Source organism: Callithrix jacchus, chromosome 10 (genome assembly GCF_049354715.1).
Source record: "Callithrix jacchus isolate 240 chromosome 10, calJac240_pri, whole genome shotgun sequence".
NCBI lineage: Eukaryota > Metazoa > Chordata > Mammalia > Primates > Cebidae > Callithrix > Callithrix jacchus.
Window position 1 is genome coordinate 34,345,470 of NC_133511.1, and position 23,850 is coordinate 34,369,319.

At 46.8% G+C, this 23,850-nt stretch overlaps 1 long non-coding RNA gene across 1 annotated transcript; it reads left to right on the top strand.

Annotated features, from left to right (window-relative positions):
* Positions 1–19,418, top strand: LOC103796094 (uncharacterized). The gene is made up of 6 exons (XR_001914601.4): positions 1–42; positions 2,236–2,314; positions 9,533–9,643; positions 9,750–9,827; positions 10,960–11,087; positions 11,173–19,418. It is a non-coding gene; the product is annotated as an uncharacterized LOC103796094 (long non-coding RNA).
* Positions 19,419–23,850: the final 4,432 nt, after the last annotated feature.

Consider the following 23,850-nt stretch of genomic DNA (forward strand, 5'->3'; position numbering starts at 1 on the left):
AGAGGAACAGAGAAACCACAAGAATGGGACCTGGAAGACACTGTGAGAATGGGAGAGTAGAATTCAGAGTTGGTGAATGAGGAGGGGTGCTCTGAGTTACACAGGGGGTGGGGATGTGACAGCTGGACTTTACAGTTCCCTTCTAAGCAACTCAAGGCTTCTGAATTGTATTTACCTTTCTAAATTGACACTTGGTGTTTCTGAGTCTTAGCCCCATCCTGATGATGGTATATACAGCGAGCTCTTTTGACTTGTGGGGTGGTATCTGGTGCACCCTGGAGCTACACAGTGAGCACTTGGTAGTCTCTGTCTTGGGAGAATGCAGGCTATGGAGGGCATGGGCCTGTTTTCTCTGTGATCAGTGTACTTCAGATCTCGGGAATAAGGCTCCTAGATCTTTTGTATTTACAAATATCAATGTGATTAACTAGACACCTCACAGACATCTGTGCAGGTAAAATGGCTGCAGAGAACAAGCACTCCAACATCACTCTACTTGAAATTTATATTTAATAGGGCTTCCATTGTAATTATATTTTTTGAGGCTATTAAAGTAATTAAGAATAAGTTGTTTTGACAAATAGGGAAATTCAGTGACCACGTATTGGCCCAAGTAGAAAAGGATCTGGTCCCAGATTATCTGATCTTGATTCTATGGTATTCTTTGGTGAATTGAGAGTAATCATTAAAATGGTGTTTGGGCTGGGTGCAGGTGGCTCACGCCACTAATCCCAGCACTTTGGGTCGCCAGAGCGGGCGGATCACCTGAGGTCAGGTGTTTGAGACCAGCCTGGCCAACATGGTGAAACCCTGTCTCTAACAAAAATACAAAAATTAGCCAGGTGTGGTGGTGCATGCCTTTAATCCCAGCTACTCAGGAGGCTGAGGCTGGAGAATTTCTTGAACCTGGGAGGCGGAGGTTGCAGTGAGCTGAGATCATGCCATTGCACCCCAGCCTGGGTGACAAGAGCAAAACTCCATTTCTAAAGAAAATAAATAAATAAAATGGAGTTTGAAAGTAAATGTTCCGGGTTCCATAATTTAAGATCAGTTCCTGATTAGAAGTTAGTAAGAAACACTCAGCCTAAGACAGAGAGGCACAAGCCAGTGTCTGATACATGTAGTTCATGTGCTAGAAAGAAAATCTACAAAATGGAAACTCAATGGAGAAATTAATAAATGGCTTTGGGTTCTGAAACTGGTACCGATCATAACTCCACCAATCCTTCCCAGCAAATTTTGGCTAATCACACACATTTTCTGGGCACGAGATTTTGGTAGATCTTGAATATTTAGGTCTTGATGGTTTGGAAAAATCCATGGGGTGGGTGATTAGTTTTCACAAATCTAGTTATCTTCCCCATTTTCCCTTTTCTTCCTGCCTATGTGCAGTGCTGATGAAGGACATGTGGGAAATGGTCAAGCTCAGGTTCTCCCTCAACTTCTGTATGTTTCATGGTGGCACCAACTTTGGTTTCATGGTGGCACCAACTTTGGCTTCATGGGCGGAGCTGCACCTCTGAACACTTACGCCCCTCACCAGCTATGGCAATACTCGCCCCCCAGAGTTGCCTCCAGCCTAGGCCACCCCACCGTTTGAGACTGGAGCTTCTTAGGATAGGCTTCAGAAGACACTCTCTGGAACTGTTCATCTGTTTTGCATTTAACTTATGCTGGAGATTGAGGATTTGGCCTTTGTTTCTTTTGACAGTAGTAAAATTTACCTGCCACTAGAATCTCGGCTTTCTGGGGCTTTCACAGACATCAGCAGCTTCGTCTTGTCCATCTTCTGTGCAGACCCCTTTTAGAAGTTCCCTACAGAAGCAGTTACTTTGGATCTGCCAATAGCACCAGGATATTGATGAACGTGTCTTTTCCAGCCTGCAAGTCTACTAAGAGACTGAGAAGTTAAGGGCAAAAGAAGGAAGCTCAGTTAGAAATGGAAGGGCAGGGAGACACGGCTGCATTAGAGCGCCTTGGGCTCCCAGCTGGCTTATTAGATACCCATGGATTGGTGCTGTCTGCCTCCTGGTGGAAGCCCTGAAAAGCTTGGCTGCTTGGTTGGTCTAACTGTGATGCGGCATTTTCTTATCTACTGCCGGAAGCTTTTCTCCCAGAGTTGCTGTATTAAGCTGCTTTTGCTCTGTACTAAGCTCTGATTTCTTTCTGGGGAAATAAGCTGAATGAAGCTGGGCTTCCTTGGGGGAAAATGACACATTTCTTTCTCCTTTTCAGGCTATGGGGCTCTTCTGACAGGATGGAGAGTATACACCCGAGTATCTCACATTTCAAGAGTTTTTTAGCCCAGTCAAAGGTACCTGCCACAACCTCAGGCTAAATGATAAGTTAACCTTCTCAGGTGGTCTCTGTCCTGTGAAGCAGAGAGTGAGGGAAAGCATGGAGGTCTTTTGGGAATGTCCGTTGGCTTCAGTTTATTTTAATTTTTTTATTTTTTTGAGATGGAGTTTCACTCTTATTACCCAGGCTGGAGTGCAATGGCGCGATCTTGGCTCACCGCAACCTCCGCCTCCTGGGTTCAGGCAATTCTCCTACCTCAGCCTCACGAGTAGCTGGGACTACAGGCACGCGCCACCATGCCCAGCTAATTTTTTGTATTTTTAGGAGAGATGGGGTTTCACCTTGTTGACCAGGATGGTCTTGATCTCTTGACCTCATGATCCACCCGCCTTGGCCTCCCAAAGTGGGTTCACTTTATTTTATCATTAGGCACTTGAGATATGGGGTTTGCTTTCTTGGTGATCGATACCAGGGCCATGATGCTCAGACTTGATTGTGTATTAGAATCCTCTGTGGAACTTTGAAGATTCAGAGGTTCCAGGACCTTTCTAGAGCTATTAGATGAGTATGTCCTGGTCGAAATGGGAAGGAAGGGATGGAATCTGAGCATATGTATTTTCTCATTGGGCCTTAGGAGATTCTGATGAGCAGCCGAGGTTGAGAGCACTGGTTCCGTGGGTGGGGCTGAGGTCTCCTTTTTTCCAAGACAGCAGAGTACCCTGCCTCAGAGCCTGTGGCTATGAGAGAAGTCCTGCTCACTCACTGCCTGCCTCATGACCCTTCCTGGAATTAAGAAGTCATGCCCTGCAACTGGGTGCTTTATTCCTGTGGCTTTGGGATAGCGAGGTGCCCTTGACTGGTTTTGGGGAAAATCTTGGAATGGCCCAACTACCTGCTTTTCATTGCAGAGGTCCCCACAGCCCTCCAGCCAGAACCTCCACCAAAGGCTATGCATAAGACAGTGAGTGATACAATTATACTTCATGTCACTGTGGGACGTCCTGCCCTACCTGGACTTGATGAGCATTTCCAAGACACGGATATACAGGATTGTCTTTGAACAAAAGAGAGGGAGGAGAGGAAGGCTTAGCTCAAAAAACAAATTATTCCCCAAATTATTGGGAAACAAAAAATCCTTAGCAATTTTAATTCCTTCTCCTAATTTTACAATTCAGAATAATAATTCAGATTAGAAATTTGAGTTTGGGCTGGGTATGGTGGCCCATGCCTGCAATCCCAGCACTTGAGGCTGGGGCAGGCGGATAACTTGAGGTCAGACACTTGAGACCAGCCTGGCCAACATGGTGAAACCCCTACTAAGAACACAAAAATTAAGACGGGTGCGGTGGCTCACGCCTGTAATCCCCAGCACTTTGGGAGGCTGAGGCAGGCGGATTGCCTGAGGTTGATAGTTCGAGACCAGCCTGACCAACATGGAGGAACCTGGTCTCTACTAAAAATACAAAATTAGCTGGGCATGGTGGCACATGCCTGTAATCCCAGATACTCGGGTGGCTGAGGCAGGAGAATCACTTGAAACTGGGAGGTGGAGGTTGTAGTGAGCCAAGATCCTGCCATTGCACTCCAGTCTGGGCAACAAGAACAAAACTTTGCCTCAAAAAAAACCCCAAAAAACAAAAATTAGCCAGGAATGGTGGCATGCGCCTATAATCCCAGCTACTTGGGAGGCTGAGGCAAGAGAATCACTTGAACCCAGGAAGTGGAGGTTGCAGTGAGCTGAGATTATGCCACTGCACTCCAGCCTGGACAACAGAGTGAGACCCTGTCTCAAAAAAAATTGAATTTGAAGAAATGATATGAACATTGCAGGATACTGGGAAGTATCCTAGCTAATAACCTGCGCACTGGGGAACTACAGTTAGGATTGGAGCAGAATCCTCTTCCTGACCTAGCTGGGAAGAGATCCCTGCTTTCTGAAAAAAAGCAGGGGAACTGTTGTTCTTCTGTCACTCTGGTTAGAGTGAAGGCACCTTGACTAGATATAGGGCAATGATTTTCAAGGTTCTGATTTAGTAGAGGGACTCTTTCTCCAAACTTACTGAAAAATTCAGTACATGAGACATACACTGGATAAATTGGGGGTGGTAATTCTGTAGCTCCTCCATGAGGGTCAGCTGTCCCTTCTCTAGGTTGGTTACTGGGCCACATCTTACTTGCCCCTAGGCTTCTGAGGAACACAGTTTGAAAACCACTGGCCTAGGGAAAAGCACGTACTTACTTATATAACATTTACTGAATATTACTGTTTGGGGAACTGTATTATCAGGATGTTGTTTTAGGCCCTCCCAAGTCTAATGGGTAAGAAAGGCAAATAAAGGAGAGACAGGAAGGTCTCGGGTCCTGTGGCAGAGGAGTAAAGGCCACACAGCACTGTCAAGGGGACACAGTGCTGTGCAGGGAGCAGAGGCTCTGGAGCCAGGCTGCCGGGGTTCAAATCTTTTTTCCTGTCTTAGCCAGCTGTGAGACCTGAGGGGATCATTTAACCTCCCTCTGTCTAAGTCTCCTCATTGTCAAGGTGAGGAGAATAATTGCACCCGCCTCATGGCATTGCAGTGAATTAAACAGTGGCGCAGAGTGAGAGTTGGATATGTGTCAGCTGCTGTTGGTGTCACTGTAGAATGCTGGACAGTTGCAGGATGCAACATGACATTTCAGTTGAGGTGATTTTGAGAGCTGCAGGATGAGTGGGAGCTACTGGATGACAGCAGGGAGGCGTGGGAGAGGGAAAGGCATGAGGGGAGCTGCAGGGGCCCAACTGTGAAGATGTGGAGGAAGCTGCGCTTTGGGGAACTACAGTTAGGATGGGAGTGGAAGGTCTTTGAGGGAGAGTGTTGGGAAGGAAGCTGGCCGCACAGATGGGGGGCCTTTGTGGTTGTGCTTTTAGCTTTTCCCTATGGAATTTTAAAAAGCAGTGAGAATAGTAGTGAACCCATATGAGCTCAGAACCCAGCTTCCACTTGATCAGTACATGGTTAGCCTTGTTTAATCTGCACCCCACTCTTCCCTCCTTGCCCTTTATTTTAAAGCAAGCCCTAGACATCATATACTCTTAGTGGTAAATTGTTCACTATGATCTTGAAAGATAAGGATTGATCTTTGCTGGGAAGTATTTGGCAGCTTGCTGTCTGGAAGAAAAAACTCTGATGAGCATCGTTTGCCAATTTCTGAGGGTAAATCCTCTGAACATAGGGAATTTCAAGCTACTAACATGATGATGGTGAAACAGCTGGGAAGAGATGTGTGCCATTGGCTCTGATGAACTAGCACAGGTACCTCTAGCATAGCACTGCTTAAAATTATAAAATATACAGTGTTGGCATGACTCTCATAGCTTTGATATCTTCTTTGTTTTTGGTTCCTTACTGTGTTTCAGGCTGTATAGGCATCTGTTTCTCCAACGAGTTCCAAAGGGCCATGCATGTTTTTATGCTAAGAAGCTTGAACATTCCCTGAAAGTTGTGGGAAGTTTTTTTTTTTTTTTCCTTGAGACAGGGTCTCGCTCTGTCACCAGGCTGGAGTAAAGTCATGTGATCTCGGCTCACTGCAGCTTTCACCTTCTGGGTTCAAGGGATTCTCCTGCCTCAGCGCCTGGCTGGAAGTTACTTTAAAGCAGGGCCAGGAGCTGGGTGGCCAGCGCTGCATTTCAGAAAGGTTTCTTTGCTGGTTTTGGGGCGGTGCTAGAACACCAAAGCCCAATCGAAGTCTACTGAACTTGAACTTAGGGAGTAGGAATGAAGAAAGAGGATTAGTGAAACAGACACTAGAGTCAGACTGCGCAGGAAGTGATGACTGGTTTATGTAGGATGCTGGGGGAGGGAAAGGGAGGGAGAACACGTTGTTCTTGCTTCTGTCTTTTTGACTAGTTGGAGGGTGTTGCTCTTTTTAAAGGAAAGATGGATGGGGAAGTGTTGTTGTAAATGCAGTTCAGTGATACTTCCTTGGGACTGCATATGGACCCCCTGGACAAGAACTCCAGTAGAGGAGAAACAGACATGGGTGCTTCAGTGCAGTGGTAGATAAGCAGATTTATGAATAATTCCAGCTGGTTAGACCATGGGCTAGCTGATTTCTCTTAGGTAGTGTAGAAAGAAGAAGAGAAGGCTGGGACACATAGCTCTGGCGTACCTGGGTTGGGATTCCTGCACCCAGGAGTCTAACCCAGACTCTACTGTGGACTGATGAGCAAGGCCCACAAATCACTCCCTTTTCTTGATGTCAGTTTTTGCATTAAAAAATCATAATACCTAGCTAGCAGATTCAGAATGTGCAGCTAACATGAGGTTGGTTTGGAAAACAAAAAGGGCAGTTTCCATGCCATGCTTAAAAACGATTACTGTTGAGTGTTCCTCTTTTAGGCTCCTGTTTGTGATGGTCTTGGGGCCATTCTTTTGGAGAAATGGGTTTTGGGTGGGGGTTTATGCGATCCTCTGTGCAGCCTGGTGTTTGCACCTGCTTCTGCCACAGCTGGTCCAGTCTACCAAGCTGCTGTCCATGGAGAGGCTGTCTGTGAACCAAGAGAGCGGTGAGTCCTCTGGGCACACACTATGGGGCCTACATCTCCAGTGGAGCCTCCTTTCCTCAAGGGGTCATGTTTGAGATTGGGGGCAGGTAGGAGATGATGAAGAGGCCTCACAGGGCACTTGTCTCTTGTCATAGACCAGCTGTGATGCTGGGATGGATGTCTAAACAACGGTCAGAACTTTTTGATTCTCAAAAAAGTGATGAGTTTCTTGACATTTGTCTCTCCAGTGCAGTCTTTCATATGAATGCCCACCACACCTTTAGGGAGCTGATGGTGTGTTTTTAAGGAGATCTTGGAAGAGCATAAATTCCCTATACCTATTATACATCAATCCCTAATATTTATAAGTTACATATATTGCAGTTGGCTCTTCTCTCTTAAAATACCTGAGATATTATGCCCAGCAAGGAAATGTCAGAGGAGTCAAATGAAATTCAGCTAGGGAGTCGCAGAGCCGAGGCTGAAGGTTTCATCTCACTCCAGGTTCAGAGCTGTTTTCTCTCACTGTGCTCCCTAGATCATCTTCCTCCAAGGCTTCAAGGCCTTCTTTGTGTGCATGTGACTCCAGCCCCCACTCCTCTCCTTAGCAGCAGACCCGTATTTCCTGCTGTTTGCTGGACATTTATCTTCAGGTAGTGTATACACATGGCATAGGCTTCCAAACTCCTCATGCCGTCAGCTCCTAAGTCAGCTCACACTGTTTCATGAACTCACAGCCCTCCATCAGAAAATATTGCTCCTGTGGTCTCCTTCCTCTTTCTTCGTTTCTTCTCTTCAACTGGCCCCTGTCTGGTGCCATATTGCTCGATTCGTCTTTTAAAATTCATGCTGCTGTTGTCTCCGTCTCGCCTTGGTGTCTTCTGTTGTGACCGCCACAGCTGAACTTCCTGTTCTAGGCCATGCACCTTCACCCTGTGGTTCTTCTCTTTCGTGCTGGTTGCCTCCCTCATACACCATTAGGGTTTCTTCCTGAGGCAGCAGGCTCGCCAGGCCGCTTCTCTCCATTCAACCCTCCATTGCTCTCGCTGGCCACCTGTGCCCATGCCTGGGAAGCAGCCAGGCTCCATGTTTGGACGGGACTCAACATTGCTTTCTTGGTGCTTCCTGGCAGCCTGTCCACAGCTGTATGGCACCTGCTGCCGCGTGTGCTCACCGTGCCTGTGAAACTCTCCGAGTTCCTCAATGGTCAGTGTTATGTTTTCACTAAGCGATGCTTCCCCAGGGAAATACTGAGTCATGCAGTAGGTATCCCATAAACAATCATGTAGTTAGACTCTAGTAAGCTAAAACTGTGAATTCTGTGTTGTGTGTAGCAGCAGTCCCCAACCTTGTTGGCACCAGGGATCAGTTTTGTGGAAGGCAAGTTTTCCACAGTGGTGGGGGATGGTTTCGGGATGAAACTGTTCCACTTCGGATCATCAGGTATTAGATTCTCACACGGAGCTTGCAACCTAGGTCCCTCGCATGTGCAGTTCACAATAGGGTTGGCGCTCCTGCGAGAATCTAGTGCCTTGCTGATCTGACAGTAGGCAGAGCTCAGGTGGTAATGCTGGCTTGCCTGCTGCTCACCTCTGGCCATGTGGCCCTGTTCCTAACAGCCTATGGAAGGGTACTGGGGGGTCCTTCTAAATAATATAAACATTTATATGTTTTTAACATGTAAATTAACATTTCTGGAATATACATATATATATATATATATACATACACATATATATTTTAATCCAAACCCACAATCCAGTTGTTACAGTTTTAGAGTCAAATTTGATTTGAAAAATTGTGATTTACCTTCAACAATCTAAGAAGCAAATTATTTATCCTTATCTAGTGTTACATGGCCCAAGTGGAGTCTTCTGGGTGGCTCCATCTGGGGCTGAAGCAGTCCTGTAGGGAATAGAAAAGAACGGGTTTACATTTAGATCACCCCCAAACCAGACAGGGTGGTGGCAGCAGCCTTTCCAATAAGAATAGGAAGCCAGGCATGGTGCAGTCTCCACACTTTGGGAGGGCCAAGGCAGGAGCATTGCTTGAGCCCAAGGGTTTGAGACCAGCCTGAGCAACATAGGGAGACCCTGTCTCTATAAATGAGGAAAAGAATTAGCCAGGCGTGGTGGAGTGCACCCGTGGTCCCAGCTACTTGAGAGGCTGAAGCAAGAGGATCACTTGAGCCCAGGAGGTCAAGGCTGTAGTTAGCTGTGATTGAGTCCACTGTACTTCAGCCTGGGCTATCGCCCTGTTTAAAAAAAAAAAAAAAAGAGTTAATCAAGCCTGCAAAAATGGGATCTGTGGTAGAGAGGAACCCAGGTGGCAAGGCGGGGAGACACAGAAACAGCTGCCATTTCTACATCTCCATGCCTTTGCTTTTATCACCATTTCTTTACAATATCTGTTCATCCTCCACCTTTCTTTACTCCATCATTTCCTGCAGGTGTTTGAAATTTCCTCTCCTTGCCCTGCAGTGGAGCTGGGGCCCGGTTCATCCTGGCTGCACTTCCTCAGCCTTCTCCTTCTGCAGGGCAAAACTGTGCCCCTTGAACTCCAGCTGGATTTTGTGAGCTCACGGTCAGCTGGCTTATGCTGGGAGTCAAAGAGTATTATTCCCCTCGATTTGCCATTTTCTTTGCTTCTCTAAGGCCCCTGTCCCCCCTTTCTTAATGAGGACCTAATAGCTCTGCCTTCTTTCTTTGGCAGGTGTTTCTGAAAGAGAAGTCTATGGGAGTCCTGGATCATGTCACCCATCAGCTATTAAGAAAAATGTATCCAACCCAGTGAGGAACAAGTTCTAGCCCTGCCAGGCCCTGTGTGAGATATGGGCGCGGCCTGGCCCTGGGTAGCCCTGCCAGGCCCTGTGTGGGTTGAGGGCGTGGCCTGGCCCTGGGTAGCCCATTTGCTCCTCCCCGCCCTTTAGCTTGCTCCTCACAGAAGAGCCCAACTCAGAGGAGGGAGAGTTCTGTGGGTTTCTGAGATACAGGCGTGTGTGCCATGGGTAAGCAGAGCTTTTACATCCTGAGTATTTGCTGCTCAAAAAACTCTGAATTGGCCTCCTGCCCCAGAGCAGTCTCTGATAAAATGTACCAGGGATTCTTTCTTTTCCTGAAAGGCCTGGCCTGGGAGGGTGGGTGGATGGGTGGGGAGAGCGGGAGCCAGGGGTTTGCTTGACTCAGTGCTGGGGGTCTGTAGGGCCCTGAGGCCTGCTGTCTGCCAGTCCTGCAGCTGTGCCCTCGTTGTGTCGGGGAGACCCAGAGGAGTACAGAAGAGTGCCTGATGGTGCCCATTCTGGCTGTTCTGTCCTGGGCAGGGCCACCAGGACAGTGGCACTCTAAGGTTCCTGGTAGAGAACTAAGGCCTACTCACCCCTGGGTGGGACATCAGCATGGAAAGAAAATGTGGGCTCCATTCGCTGCTGCTGTCACCCCAAGCTTAGGGCAGTGAGCACAGGAGTATGGTGTGGAAGAGGCCAGGGCCCCCAGCTCTGAGACACCCACATGTGAGGGAATATTGGGGCATCAGCTACCCGAAGTGGCACAGATATGTGAGTAGTGTGTTCCAGTGGAGGTGGCTAGAGAAGCCACTGAATGAGGAAATTGGGGACAGTCATCCACTAGTCCCCAGATATCCAGCCCATGGCAGGGATATGGTGGGCAAGATAGATACCAGTATACATTTGTTCCATACCCAAAGTTCTACAGCGTGAGCTTAGAGGCATCTTACCCACCAGTGTGTTTTGATGAATACCTGATGGTAAAAGGGAATCCACAGTCTCTGTTGGATTGGGGCAGACACAGGGAGACTTGTTAGAAATCAGAGCCCTCTCCCATGAGGCCTGGGTGCCAAGCTAAGCCCAAGCCAGTGGCAGTACAGAGCTCGCTGGGGCACCTCCCATCCAGGGACCCAGTTGATTATCCATCCTGTTTAGATAGCTCTGGCTGAGACAGAAACAAAGGAGGGAAGATGTGCATTCTCGCAGGAACCCAAAGCAGCCTCCATCTTTGCATGATCTGATTTGGTGTGTTGGTGGTGTATGGTGTCTATATGTTGTATGTTGTGTGTGTGTGTGTGTGTGTAAAGACCCTTTTGTCTTTACATCTAGAACTCAGATCTTGAATCTGCCATTCCAGTCTTTTTCAGGGCTGGATGAAAGGAGTTGTGTTCATCAATGGACAAAACAGAGGCTGCTACTGGTCATTAGGTCCCCAGAAAGCCCTATATCCAGACAGCACTATGGCTTCATTCTGCAACAAAAGAGGTGAACTCTGCCCATGGCACCTATGCCCCAGTCCACCCAGAGGCAGAACTTGAATCTAACAGTCGTCCCACCTTGTCCTTGACAGATCATCGTGTTTGAGGAAGTAGAAGCTGGTCTCTCTAGCTGATCCAGTTCACAGAACAGCCTCATTTGGGTATGGCATTCTGAAGGGTCTTTTGTGGCATCTGGATGACCTTCTGGATGTTTCTAGCTGAGACAGGAATAAAGGAGGCAGGATGTGTGCTCTCACAGAGCTCTGAAGTGGCCTCTCTCCTTGCCTGATGGATGGGTTCTCTTGGGCCTGCACAGCACTGCTCACCTCCTTTCATTTTACTATGACCTAACTAGTGCACACCTCTAACACCCTGAGCCCGACTCTCTTGGCCCTTCTTCCATACATCTCCACTGTTTTCGGGATCCCTGTCTCACTGTCAGCCCATTCCAGCCTTCACTCCAGGCCTTTCTGAAGCATACCCTGCTCCCACTGCTTTCTTTTGCTGCTGTGGAGGTAGCGCCAGGGCACTTTTTCTAGTACCTTTCCCCGGGCTTCCGCAGGTAGAGATGGCTTAGACCAGTTATGTGAGGTTGCAGTGCGGCCGTCTGGTGCCTGCTGCAGTGGCTGCCCATGGTCTGTCCCTGCCTCCCCAGCTCCTTTTGTTAGCAGTGGGATCCAGACATGCTTTTGGGGAGTCACCCCACTTCAGTGAAACCTTTGTGGGCCTAATAACTGAGCTGCACTCCTGCCCCTGCCCCGCGTGGGGGTGTGGTACACAGGAGGCTAGTGGGACATTCTTTTGCAGGCTACAGAGCCTAGAGGGGTTGACATGCAGCAGAAAGCAGACAGAGCTGAGTCACTTCCACAGTGGTGACTAAGTAGCCTGGGTCACAGGATTTGCCCTGCGTTGGGCCTGCTTGCCACCCTGTAACCCATGGGGCATTTTTTGCTTGGTTTAAGCCCACCCAGTGCACACCCTTCGTTATATGGTGACAACAAAAAGTTTGGCCCCCAAATACAGTGTTGAAAACAGAAAGGAGATGCTCAGAATACCTGACTGTGCAAATGCATATCTGGAGCAAAGCGACCTTTCCAAGAAATCAAGTAAAATAGAAAAGCGAATGCAGGATATTATGGGTTGTTTATAGATGCTTCGTGTTTTCAGTGTTATAATTAAAAAAAAAAGTTTCCTTTTTTCTTCCCCATAGTTTTCCATACCATTGGTTTTCCATAGTCAGGCAGAAACCCTGCTTCTCTGAGATTTAGGCCAACCCACTGTCCCTCTCCTCATCACCATTTGTACCTAACTCACAGCCTTGATGGTTCCCTGTTATTCTCCCAGTTTTCTTTGGGTGGTACTGGTCTTTCTGAGCCATAGCAAAGGGCAGAGAGAGCCATCCCAGCCCCAGGGTGAGTCAGCTTGGTGGTACCGCATGGGAATGCAGAGGGAAGACTTATGGTATTTTTGGTGTTTTGGTTTTTTAAGCCATTACAAGTTCCCAGGTGGTAAAAATGCCCAGGGTTATCTAACGGGCTCTCTGGGGAGCTTGGGGGTGTGGGTCACCCTAGTAGCAAGCTAGCACTGCATGAGGGCTGCAAAGAGCCCATGCCAACACCTGAAGGAATCCAGCCAGACCTCAAGAGACTCCGTGAGCTCCCATGGAAGCCAGCATCAGGCCAGTTGCACAGGGTCTACCAGACCTGGTCAGCCCGGGCAGGATGGTGAGTGCACCCCTACCAGACCCAGTCAGCCTGGACAGCATCGTGAGTGCGCCCCTTGCATCCTGCACTTGTGATGCCAGGATGCCACCCATGTGGACGAGGCCTTCCACAGCCCACGTAGGTCAGGGGGCAAGAGCTGCCTACTCAGGTGTCTCCTTTGCTGCCCATCCCAAGCTCAGTCTCTCAGCTGCAGCCCACAGAAGAGGAAGAAGCACAGATGGCAGCTTGGCTCCATCCTTTCGTCTCTTCCTCCTGTTTTCCACCACCGTCCAGCATCAGAAAGTGTCAGGATTCCCCACGTCATGGCCTCTTACTTCCATAAACTTGAGGCATGTTGCAGCACCTGGCGGGCTTGCCCAAGCAAAGGTGGCTGGGCCCTCCTGGAATTGCTGGCAGGCGGGTCTGGGGTGAGGCTTGGGGGTGTGCATTTCTAGTGGGGTTCCAGGTGGCGCTCCCAGTGCTGCTCTAGGACCCCACTCTGAAGACCTTTGCCATCAGCAGAGTCTTACCCGTAGCACTCACAGTGTTTGGGGCTGGCCGTTCTCTATGGTGGGGACTATGCTGTGCATTGCTGGATGTTTAGCAGCATCCTCTGGGCTTACCCACTAGATGCCAGGGGCACACCCTCCACTCCTAGTTGTGACAGACAAAAATGTCTGCAGAAACCACCCAATGTTCTCTGGGGATGAGAATGCCTTCAGGTGAAAGCTCTTCTTTGGAGCCGTCAGCTCTCCCAGGCAGAAGGTTGTGTTTCTGACTCTCCAGCAGAGCACTAGAGCTGGGCCTCATGGATCAGTCCTTTATAAATGAAAAAACAAAGATGAACCTGTTTCTTCTGCACAATCCTATTTCTGAATATAGAAACAGCTTGTTCCTTATTTATCCTGTTCTGCTATTGAAACAAATGCTGATATTTCCATAGATAATGAATTCCTAGGGTAAATTGGGTTAAAAGCCATGTATGGGGGAGGCTAAAGAGAAAATGATTGTTACACTTTTACAGATTCTGCTCCCTTTACACCTATAAAAGGCAGGTACGCTGAGGGTGGTGTACAGATCCCATCTATCAAGGAGCAGCTCCTTGCTGGTGCCAGGTGCTTTCCCTATCTTCATGACCACTCGGTCCTTGGCAGTGTGCAGAGCTCTGGCCCATCAGGGACTCTCCTTTGTAGCAGGAGTGGTGGGGAACAAACCTCTCGAACACTGAACACAGAACTGAGGAAGTGGCTTTTTATTCAGCTGGAAGCCTCATTCACTGAGCTCCCCAAGCTGCAGCTTCTCTCCCCTTTTATAGGCTTACAAAGCTAAAGGGGAAACTGAGGCAGAACTATGTAATTGTCTGTTTGCTGGACATCCGACCTTACAATATTTTGGCTTCATTGATTTGCTAATTCATATGCAGCGTGAGCTGGGGTCAGCAGGGGAGGGGGGCATGCAGAGACAAGACAAAAGCAATGAGCTATTTGTTCGCCGAGGTGTTTCCAGGAGGCAGCCTGGTCCGTGGAGACATGGAGGCATGAACCAGTGCCAGGCTCCAGCCGGCAGAGCTAACAATCATTTGCAGCTCTTTCAAGGTTAACAGATAGCAGAGACTCTGGGAACTAAAGAGGGAGTCATTTTCCCAGCTCTTTGGTATTTTATTTCATTTTTTTTTCCTTCACCCTCCTTACCATCTGGAAGAGGGGAGGGAGGAGGTGAAATTGAAGGAGGTAAGGGGGTTCTTCCCTCTCACCCCCACCTTGAGAATCTCACCTCTCTCTCTCTCTTTTTTTTTTTTTTTTTTTGAGAATTCTCACTCTTACCTTTAGCATTTCTGTCGGGGTTTTTTGGTGAGACAGATTGGTAGTGGTTCATGTTATAGGCCTGTGATGACGTTTTTTCTTGAACCACGGCAGTAATAAATCCTTTTATCTTTTGAAGGAGCAAGGACATTAAATCAGGGAAGAAATATGCATGCCCTATTATCAGTAACACACTTATGATAATGGTCTTGAGCCCTCCTGTAGCAGGAAACCAGTTCCCAAACACTGAGTCAGGGTTGAACCCATGCCAGGCCTGTACAGGTACATGCACCAGTTTTGTCATGTCCCTTACAATAGTTTCAGCCACCTGACCCTGGTCATCTATTTGCAGGCCACAGTTGGTTAAGTTGAATTTTCCACATACCCCTCCTTCAGCTGCCAGTAAGTAATATAAAGCCAGTCTATTCTGGTAGATGGCATTCCTCATTTTGGTCTCCTGCCATGCCAGGGTGGTTAGAGCTTGGCCAGTTTTGTTGGTCAGGATTTTTAGGACAGCTTGAAATTGAATAATTCGATTAAGCATGTAGATTGGAGTATGATAGCCCCATGAGCTGTCCTCTGCCCATATGGCTGGCCCATAGGATCGTATTAATCTCTCAGGGGCCATTTATCATCTTTCCAGTCCCCTCCCCTGTAACGAGGCTTCTCTTGTCTCACTAGGAATTGACAGGAAAACCTAACAACTCTCCAGTTTTTATGGGTAATAGAAAGAGGGCTTGATGGTACCAAGAACACAACTGCCCATCCACTGGTTTGGCAGTTGGGTGTAGGCCCTGTGCCCACATATCCAGTACAAGCCAGGAGGCGCTACCCAGTCCTGGTGGAGTTCCAGGTGTGTCCAGGCAGCCTGTAAGGTGGGAAACTTCTGGAAAGGGTTGGTCTTGGTTCTATTTAAACTCCACTAAGTGACTGTTTTACTGGTTTCATTATATACCTTCTGTCCCAAACAGTTTAGCTTTCCCACCAGGACTGTCATACCCCTTCCTATTCTGGCCAGACAATATTGTCCAGTGATGGAGGTTTTTAAGATCCAGAAGCTGTTACTCAGTCCCTTTTGCACATAGGTCACATTAGGGACAGGGTTAGCAGGCACAAGCTCTCATGTTTCCCATGGTCACCGATCCCCTATATAGCTCCTTTTTACACATAACAGGAATGCACTTTTAAAGTCTTGGCTAACTGAAAGAACAAGTTTCTTTATTTCTCGGGGAGTTCTGGAACTGGTTCTTTCAATATATCATAATAAGTTTGAAACACTGGGTGAGTGATCACTGGTGCCAGGCCCTTTCCCCGTCTTCATGACCACTTGGTCCCAGGCAGTGTGCAGAGCTCCCAGCCCGTCAGGCAGTCTTCTCTAATCCAGGTTGCCCATGGGGAGAAGCTTTTAGGGGGGTGCGTTATCCCTGACATGGTGCCGGTCGTGGTGCTTTATCCCCGGCACCCTGAGGTTAGTGCCTTTGGTGGAATGCCAGATCTAATTATGGAAGCCACGATTTTCTCTCCCCAAGTGTGTTGGAGAATGAATTGTTGTGTCTTTAGGGTTTATCACAGTGTTAGGCATATAGGAGATACAAATAAGGTAAATTTAGTTGCACTGCATCTTTCACCTAGATTCTGCCCAGAGTCTCAGTGGCAGTACTAAATGCCTGCTGTATCAGAAGTGCATTTTTATTTTTCCAGGGGAAGGCTGAAGAAGTTGGAGGCCAACAGAGAGCTCTGTCCTTTTCTCCTCCATCATACAGAGTTCCCTGAGTAACAAGAAAGCCTCCTAGGCCAGGTGAGGTGGCTCAGGTTCACGCCTGTAATTCCATTACTTTGAGAGACCAACACAGGCGGATCCGAGGTCAGGACGAGACCAGCTTGGCCAACATGGTGAAACCCCATCTCTACTAAAAAATACAAAAATTAGCCATGTGTGGTGGTGGACACCTGTAGTCCCACCCACTTGGGAGGCTGAGGCAGGAGAATTGCTTGAGCCCAGAAGGCGGAGGTTACAGTGAGCTGAGATCATGCCACTGTACTCCAGGGTGACAGAGCAAGACTCCATCTTGGAAAAAAAAAAGTGTCTTATCCTTTCAACCATGGAAACAGAAATTTGGGAAGAAAGTGGGGAACCTGAAACCTTTTTGTAACCTGTTAAAAGCTAGGTTGATTAGTCCATTTTCACACTGCTGTAAAGATACTACCAGAGACTGGGTAATTTATAAACAAAGGAGGTTTAATTGACTCAGTTCTGCATGGCTGCAGGAGGGCTCAGAAAACTTATAATCATGGTGAAAGGGGAAGCAGACACTTCTTTCCAAGGCAGCTGGAGAGAGAGGAGTGAGTACAGGGGAAACTGCCCTTTATGAAACCATAAGATCTCGTGAGACTTACTATCCTGAGAAGAGCATGGGGAAAACCACCCCCATTATCCAATCACCTCTCAACACGTCCCTCCTTTGACACGTTGGGATTATGGGGATTACAATTTGAGATGAGATTTGGGTGGGGACATAGAACCCAATGCTATGAGCTGGTTTCAAGGAGCCTTTCTCCTTTTTGAGTAAACTAAGTTTGTACAGAAAATGCAAGTTCTGCTCTTTTTTGACAAATGTGTAGGATGGAAGGTAATTCAGCACAGAGACCCAGACAGTCTTTAAGTCTGTATGCCCTCTGTGGACTTGCAGTCCTGTAGATGATACCTTAATCTTGATCTCCAAGGCAGGTGACACCACGTGGGGCAAATAGTAAGAGCCCTTTTCAGATCTTCTCTGCCACCTGAAGTCCAACCAATAGCTGACTCCCCATCCCCAACTTACTTCCTAACATTTGGATGAGCCAATGTCTCACTTGCTTTGATTAACTGGGAGAAGTAAGTCATGAGTGGCAGCCCTCAACTCTAAAGAGACAACAAAAGTGAGCCAAGAGAAATGCATTCTGTAGCCAGGAACTGTAGATTCATAACCATGAGAACACCAGCCTCTGAGAACATTTCAGCAGCTGTTATCCAGTGACTGGGAGACAGGCCTTCCCTGGCTGTGCAGCAGTTATGAGAAGGAGGCCCCTCAGGGAGACAGGACAGGCTGCTGTGTCCTGCAGAGGCCAGGGTATGTCTGTGCCATGCAGATCATCTGTCCCTTGTACTAAGAGTCCTTTGAGTAAGAGTCTGTTTAGTTAAAAGCAGTACATTTATTGTTGTTTGTTAGACAAGTGTGGTTATTTTGCTGTAATGAAACTTACAAAAAGCAAATGTGAGCCCAGTTTTTCTGGAAAGAAATGATTAGGTCAACTCATATGCCAGGATCTGAGCCAAGCAAAGGAGCCCGTGCTGCCACTCAGTGCAGGGCAGCGTCAGCTCCCTGGAAGTATGAAACAGTGCAGGCAAGGCCTGCTTGAGCTGCATGGGCCTGGACCTCTGGATTTTTACCAGCTTCTCCAGGTGATGCTGTTAAGGACAGCATCATTGGTTCTCACCATCAAACCTGAGAACCATTGCTCTAGGGCACTGGTTTTAAAACTTGGCTGCAAGTTGGAGTGACCTGGGGGAGATTTATAAAGATAATGATGTCTAGGTCCCACCCATCCCCAAAGGATCAGATTAGAGTATTGGGTGGGGTATAGCCTGGATGTCGAATTTTTAAAAAGATTTTTTTTTTTTTTGAGACAGGGTTTCACTCTGTCACCCAGCCTGGAGTGCAGTGGCATGATCACAGCTCACTGCAGCCTACCCAGACTCAGGTGATCCTCCCATCTTAGCCTCCCAAGTAGCTGAGACCATAGGTGTAAATGCCGCCATACCAGCTAATTTTTGTGTGTGTGTAGAGATGGGGTCTCGCTTTGTTGCCCAGACTGGTCTCAAACTCGGGCTTAATGGGTCTGCCTGCCTCAGCCTCCCAAAGCACTGGGATTATAGGTGTGAGCTACTGTGCATAGCCTTAACATTTTAAGTGTTTATTAATTCATTCAAAAATAATGACAGTAACCCACCACCTATTTTATGAAAAGCTAAAATGTATATTTTTTAAAAATCAGAAATATGTCATATTTTTGCACATGTCTAATTATCAGCCATGAGAGATGATAGCTGGATTCTCAGGTCTGCTTCAGCATTCAGTCTGTGGTGATTTTTTTTAATGCTTAGGTTATTTATTTAACAGAAATAAAGTTAATGCATAGCAACTTACTACCAACAGGAGCTGTTTTGTTCCTTCCTAATGGGTAGTCCAAGTTAGTAATGGAAAAAACAATAGGTAGGTCTCAGTTGAGATTTAATTGAACATGCATTTAGGTGTGAACTAATTTTCCCTTTAATGTTATTTTAAAATATTATTTTTTCACTTAAATATTTACTGAGTGATTGATTCTTTAGCATTGTTGAAGGACGTTATTTGAGCAAAGGTCTGATGGAACAAGGGAGGGAGCCAAATAGGTGCCTGGGGAAGAGCTGGCCATTGCTTTGATTGAAGCATATGAAGAAAATGCAGAGTCCTCACACTGTAGGAGGCAGAGGGGCCTGTGAGGAAGTAGGTCTGTCTTTGCCTGCTGGGATGGGTTTTGCATCTTAATCATGATTCTGGTTCTTTAGTCCTTGGGCAGCAGGTGCTCCAGGTGTGGAAACTCTTATGCAAGGACTGCATGCCTCTGGGCTCAGGGTCCTTTAAAGCCAGACGGATGCATTTCCATTTTAAAACCCAGAAAACAAAAGCTCACTGTAGAAAGCTGAACCCGTTAAAAAATAATTAGCCAAGGCCAAGAAGATTGAGATGGACAAGTTGGAAAAGGCCAAAAAGGAGCGAAAGAAAACTGAGTTTCTGTTGGGCACCAAAAAGGCACCATGACCACTGCCACAGCCACCACCACGACCACCGCCAGCACAACTGTTGCAGATGCTCAAAAGAGAAAGAGCAAATGGGACTTGGCTACCCCAGTGACGAGGATAGCCCAGCATGCCATCCTCACCACCATGGCCACCCTGCCAGCTGCTGCCACAGTTACCACCAGCGCCAGCGGCTCCAAGACCACCGTCATCTCTGCTGTGGGCACCATTGTGAAGAAGGCCAAGCAGTGACCCGAGGGGACACCCTAGGACTTAAAAGGACCATGTAGCCCAGTGACCTCTGCCCAGTGGGAGGTGCCACTTTGTATATTTTAGGACTGGTGCCTGATCCCCAGATGCCACCTAAGAGGAGCTTCTGTGTGACATTCCAGCTGGAAGGACATGCAGTGCGGGAGCCGGGCACTGTGGACAGGGTCTGTTGCCCATTAAAAGTGCTGTATTTTTGCCTCTTGGCATCTCAGGAAAAAAAAAGTTTTTTAAAAAAATTATCTAATTTCATGAGTCTTATGTTGCATCTGGCAACTGTCAATAACCCAGAGCAGGCATGTAATTCATGTCCAGTAGGAAACATTGGACATGAATTACATGCTGCTCTGGGTTATTGACAGTTCATCATTCATTTTGGAATTACAACAACCCTACACTCCTCTCTCGCTTAGTATTTTGTTTCTCACACTTGTGTACTGAATCATTAGTATGATGTCTTTTGTCTGTGTTTTGAAATGAAAACTCAAGCCTCTATGCCTCTTGTTCTTTTGTTATTAAAAAATACTTAAATACAGAAAAATATAGCAGCCCCTCACTTCCGGTTTCTGCTTAAGATGCTGCATGAGCAGCTCCTGCAGATGCACAGAGGCTGCGGCCAGCTCACGCAGTTCTGAGATGACTGGGTTAGCCCATTTGGTGTGTAAAGGAAACAGTGGTCCACGGACGGAGGGATGGGTTCTAGGTCACAGGATTCGGGGAGGGGTATCATTTGTTTTCTTTTCACTGCTGCCCCAGTCAGCTTATCGCCACCTCTGTGAAGCAGACAGAGTTTTGGAGTTAAAATAATAGCGTCCTATTTTCTAAGTATTTATTTTAGGAGCAGGGCTTTAAATCTAGCATTTTAGGGCAGCAGTTTAGTGTGGTTGTCATTTGATGTCCAGGGTTGGTGCTGTCTAGAGCTGCTTCCTGATGAGTCTGTAGGCGTGCTCCGTCTGCAGGTGCCTGATGCCTCCTCTTGTCCTGGGCCTCCCTTGCCCTGCTTGTTGTGTGGGCCTGTCAGTAATTAGCACACGTCCAGCCTGCTCTGTTTATGACAACCTGATGTGATTGTAGTAAATGTGCACTCTTTGAGCTCTGTGCAAGCATTTACAGTTATTGCTTTGTATTTTAATAAATGCCAGAGTGAGTCTTACTTTCTTATTGTACTGCATGAATTTTAGAATAACTTCGATGAGTGCCATGAACTCTTAGAATTCTTATTGGAATGAACATTAAAGTATACATTAAACTTTCTTACAGTGTTGATCTCTCCCATTCATGAACATGATATATCTTTCTACTCCTTAATGTCTTCTTTTATGCATTTCAATTGAAATCTATGTTTTCTTCATTAACAGTCTTGCACATTTTCATTAGGCTTATTCCCAGAAAAGTTACAGGTTTGCTTGTGATCGTGAACAGTATCCATTTCCTATTACATGTCTTCACTGCTGCTTGCTGGTGTGTAGGCCCGTTAGTTTCTGTATGTCAACCTTGGATCTAGTAACTTACTGATTTCTGATAGATTATCAATAGTCTCCTGAGTTTTGTACCAAGGTCATTATGTTGTCTACAATGACAGTTTTGCACCTTATACTCCAGTCATCTTTTTTCCACTCACTTTTTTGTTGTTATTGGCTAAGACCACCAGTATAATGTTGAAGAGTGGTGATACAGGAAATCCTTCGGTTAATTCAAATTTCATGTGACTATTTCTCAATTCTTCCTATTGAGTAAGATGTTCAATAGAGGGTTTGGTGGATCATGTTGATTGCCTACCTGATGAGAGAGAACTGTGACGACCTGGAGGCTCATCTTCTCGCCTCCTAGTAGCTTAGCACAGAGCTGGTGTAGCAGGTCATTGGTGGCTCAGCTGAATAGACTAGGACATGGTGGGCTCCTGCACTTCCTGTTTCTAAGCAGGCCACTTCATAGAGCAGGGAGCTCCCACTTTGGCAAGGTCACCAAGAAGTGCTTTGCCTCCCTGAGCCTATAGATACGCAGTGTTGGGAGAGTTGGGTCCATCCATGGGGCCATAGCTCTGGAACACTCAGACTTTGCTGTGAGAGATAAGAGCTGGGGAGGCATGGTACATTCCTACTGCCCCTCCACTCGATTTCCCCAAACAGTCTCTGCTGTGTCTATGTTGCGGGGCACTAGTGGTGTGTGTAGGACCCTTTTACAACAGTTGTGATGATTGAGACAAGGACCAGGGGCAGGACCTGTGCTGTCTGTCTTCTGTATACCAGAGCTTATGTGGTTGCTCTTTTGATGCCGGTGGGTGGGCGGGCCTTACTTTCTGTTCTTTGTCCAGTTGTATAATGATAAGGTTGTTTTTGGTACAGAGTGCACTGCATAGACTTATGAGTGGTTGCATGCCCTGTGACCTGTCTTTGGCACCTACAAAGTCAGCCAAATAAATAGCCAGAAATGACCTGTAAATCATGCCAAGATGACACACTATGTGTTAGACCAGGGGAAGGAAGGTACTTGGCCTTTTCACACAAGGTTTAATTCAGGCAGGGTTACTATACAGCACTGTAAGTTTAGCAGCTTTTTCTGGCCAGTGGAAACCACTTCCTCCTAGAGTATTACTGAAGACAATAGATGATTAAACAAAGAAGTGACCGCTGCCACTCCTGCTGTCCTGGCATCATGACAGTGGCTGAATGTGTCACTACGGTTGGTAGCTGGCTTGAGCAGTGGGATGATTGGAGCTTGGGGAGGTTGTGTAAAGTCCACCACTTCACTGTTGGTAAGTTTGTTACCAATTACACATTGTACATCTGTACGTCATGGCACCCCAAAGGTATGTGTTCAGCACGTTTTTGCACAGTACTCCCCAATATTCATGTCTTTACACTTCCTGGTTTACAAAGCTCAGGTTTTGTTGTATAATCTACACTTTAGAAAATATAACTAACTTCTATGCAGAGCTAAATTCTAACTGATCCAAGCCAACTGTATAATCCCATTGTGCTTGTCAGTGTTTGGTTGTAGGTAGGTCTGTGGCTCCATAGTGAACCATGAGACTTAAGAGCAAGGCGGCTGAGGGTCTCTTGGAGAACCCTCCATGAGTCCGTGGTGATGCTGGACATTACTGAGTCTATATTGGAGCTTGGAACCACTGCAGCCACCATGCCACTGTGAGAGCCGGTCTAAGAGTAAATCGGCAGTCCAAGGACAGCAGGGAGAACAGGTGGAACCACTGAAATAACTGATTCTAGAATCACTCTAGTCTGATTTCTTATTTTTAGAGATTACAAAATTTTCTTATTGTTTAAGCTAGTTTAATAAAAACTTTCTGTACTGGTACAGACATGATCATGTACAGGAATTTCCATTTTATATTTCTACTTTTCTAAAAGCATTACTTTTAATTTTATAATGGTTGTGTGTGGAATGCTTTTATGCATTATTGAGATGATTATATGTCATTTTGCTTTTGATTCATTAATGTGGTAAATTACCTACCTTTTTTTCCATGTTGAAAACGAACAGTTGCATTGTCAGACAAACCCTACTAAATCATTGTATTTTGGCTTTTTAGTACACTATTGGATTGGGTTTGCTATATGTACTTAGCATTTTTGCATCTATATTTATTAGTGATGTTTGCAATGATTTCTTTCCTTATATTCCCCTTGTTTAGTTAGTTTACCTCATAAAATGAACGTGGTAGATTTCCACCTTTTCTATTCCCTGGAACAATGGGAACTTGCTTGGGCTTGGAGTCTGCTCTGAAGCACACACTAGTGTGCAGAGCGTTCAGCCTGAGTGCTTGGGACCAACACCTGTGGAGGGGAGGAGCAGAAGCAGCACTGGGCAGAGGGAGCAGCTGGACAGCAATGCAGCCCCAGAGGAGGCCACACTGATCCCTGAAGTGCGAATGGACTTCCTCCTTGTCCCAGGCTGGGTGAGATGGGTGGACTTTGCATATGCACAGGGACTGTCACTGGATGTGGGAGAAGGCATGACTTTCGGGGTGGCACTTGGTCTCTCTAGCAAAGGCAGTCACTACAAAGGGCTGACAGCTGGAGGTTCTCAGAACACCTGAGAAAAAACCATTTTTTACACATCTAGTTTATTTTTTACATTGGCCTAAGTTATTTAATGGCTTGGGTATTTGAGTTTTCTTTTTGTACATGAGTCAAATTTAATAATTTATGTTTTTTTTCC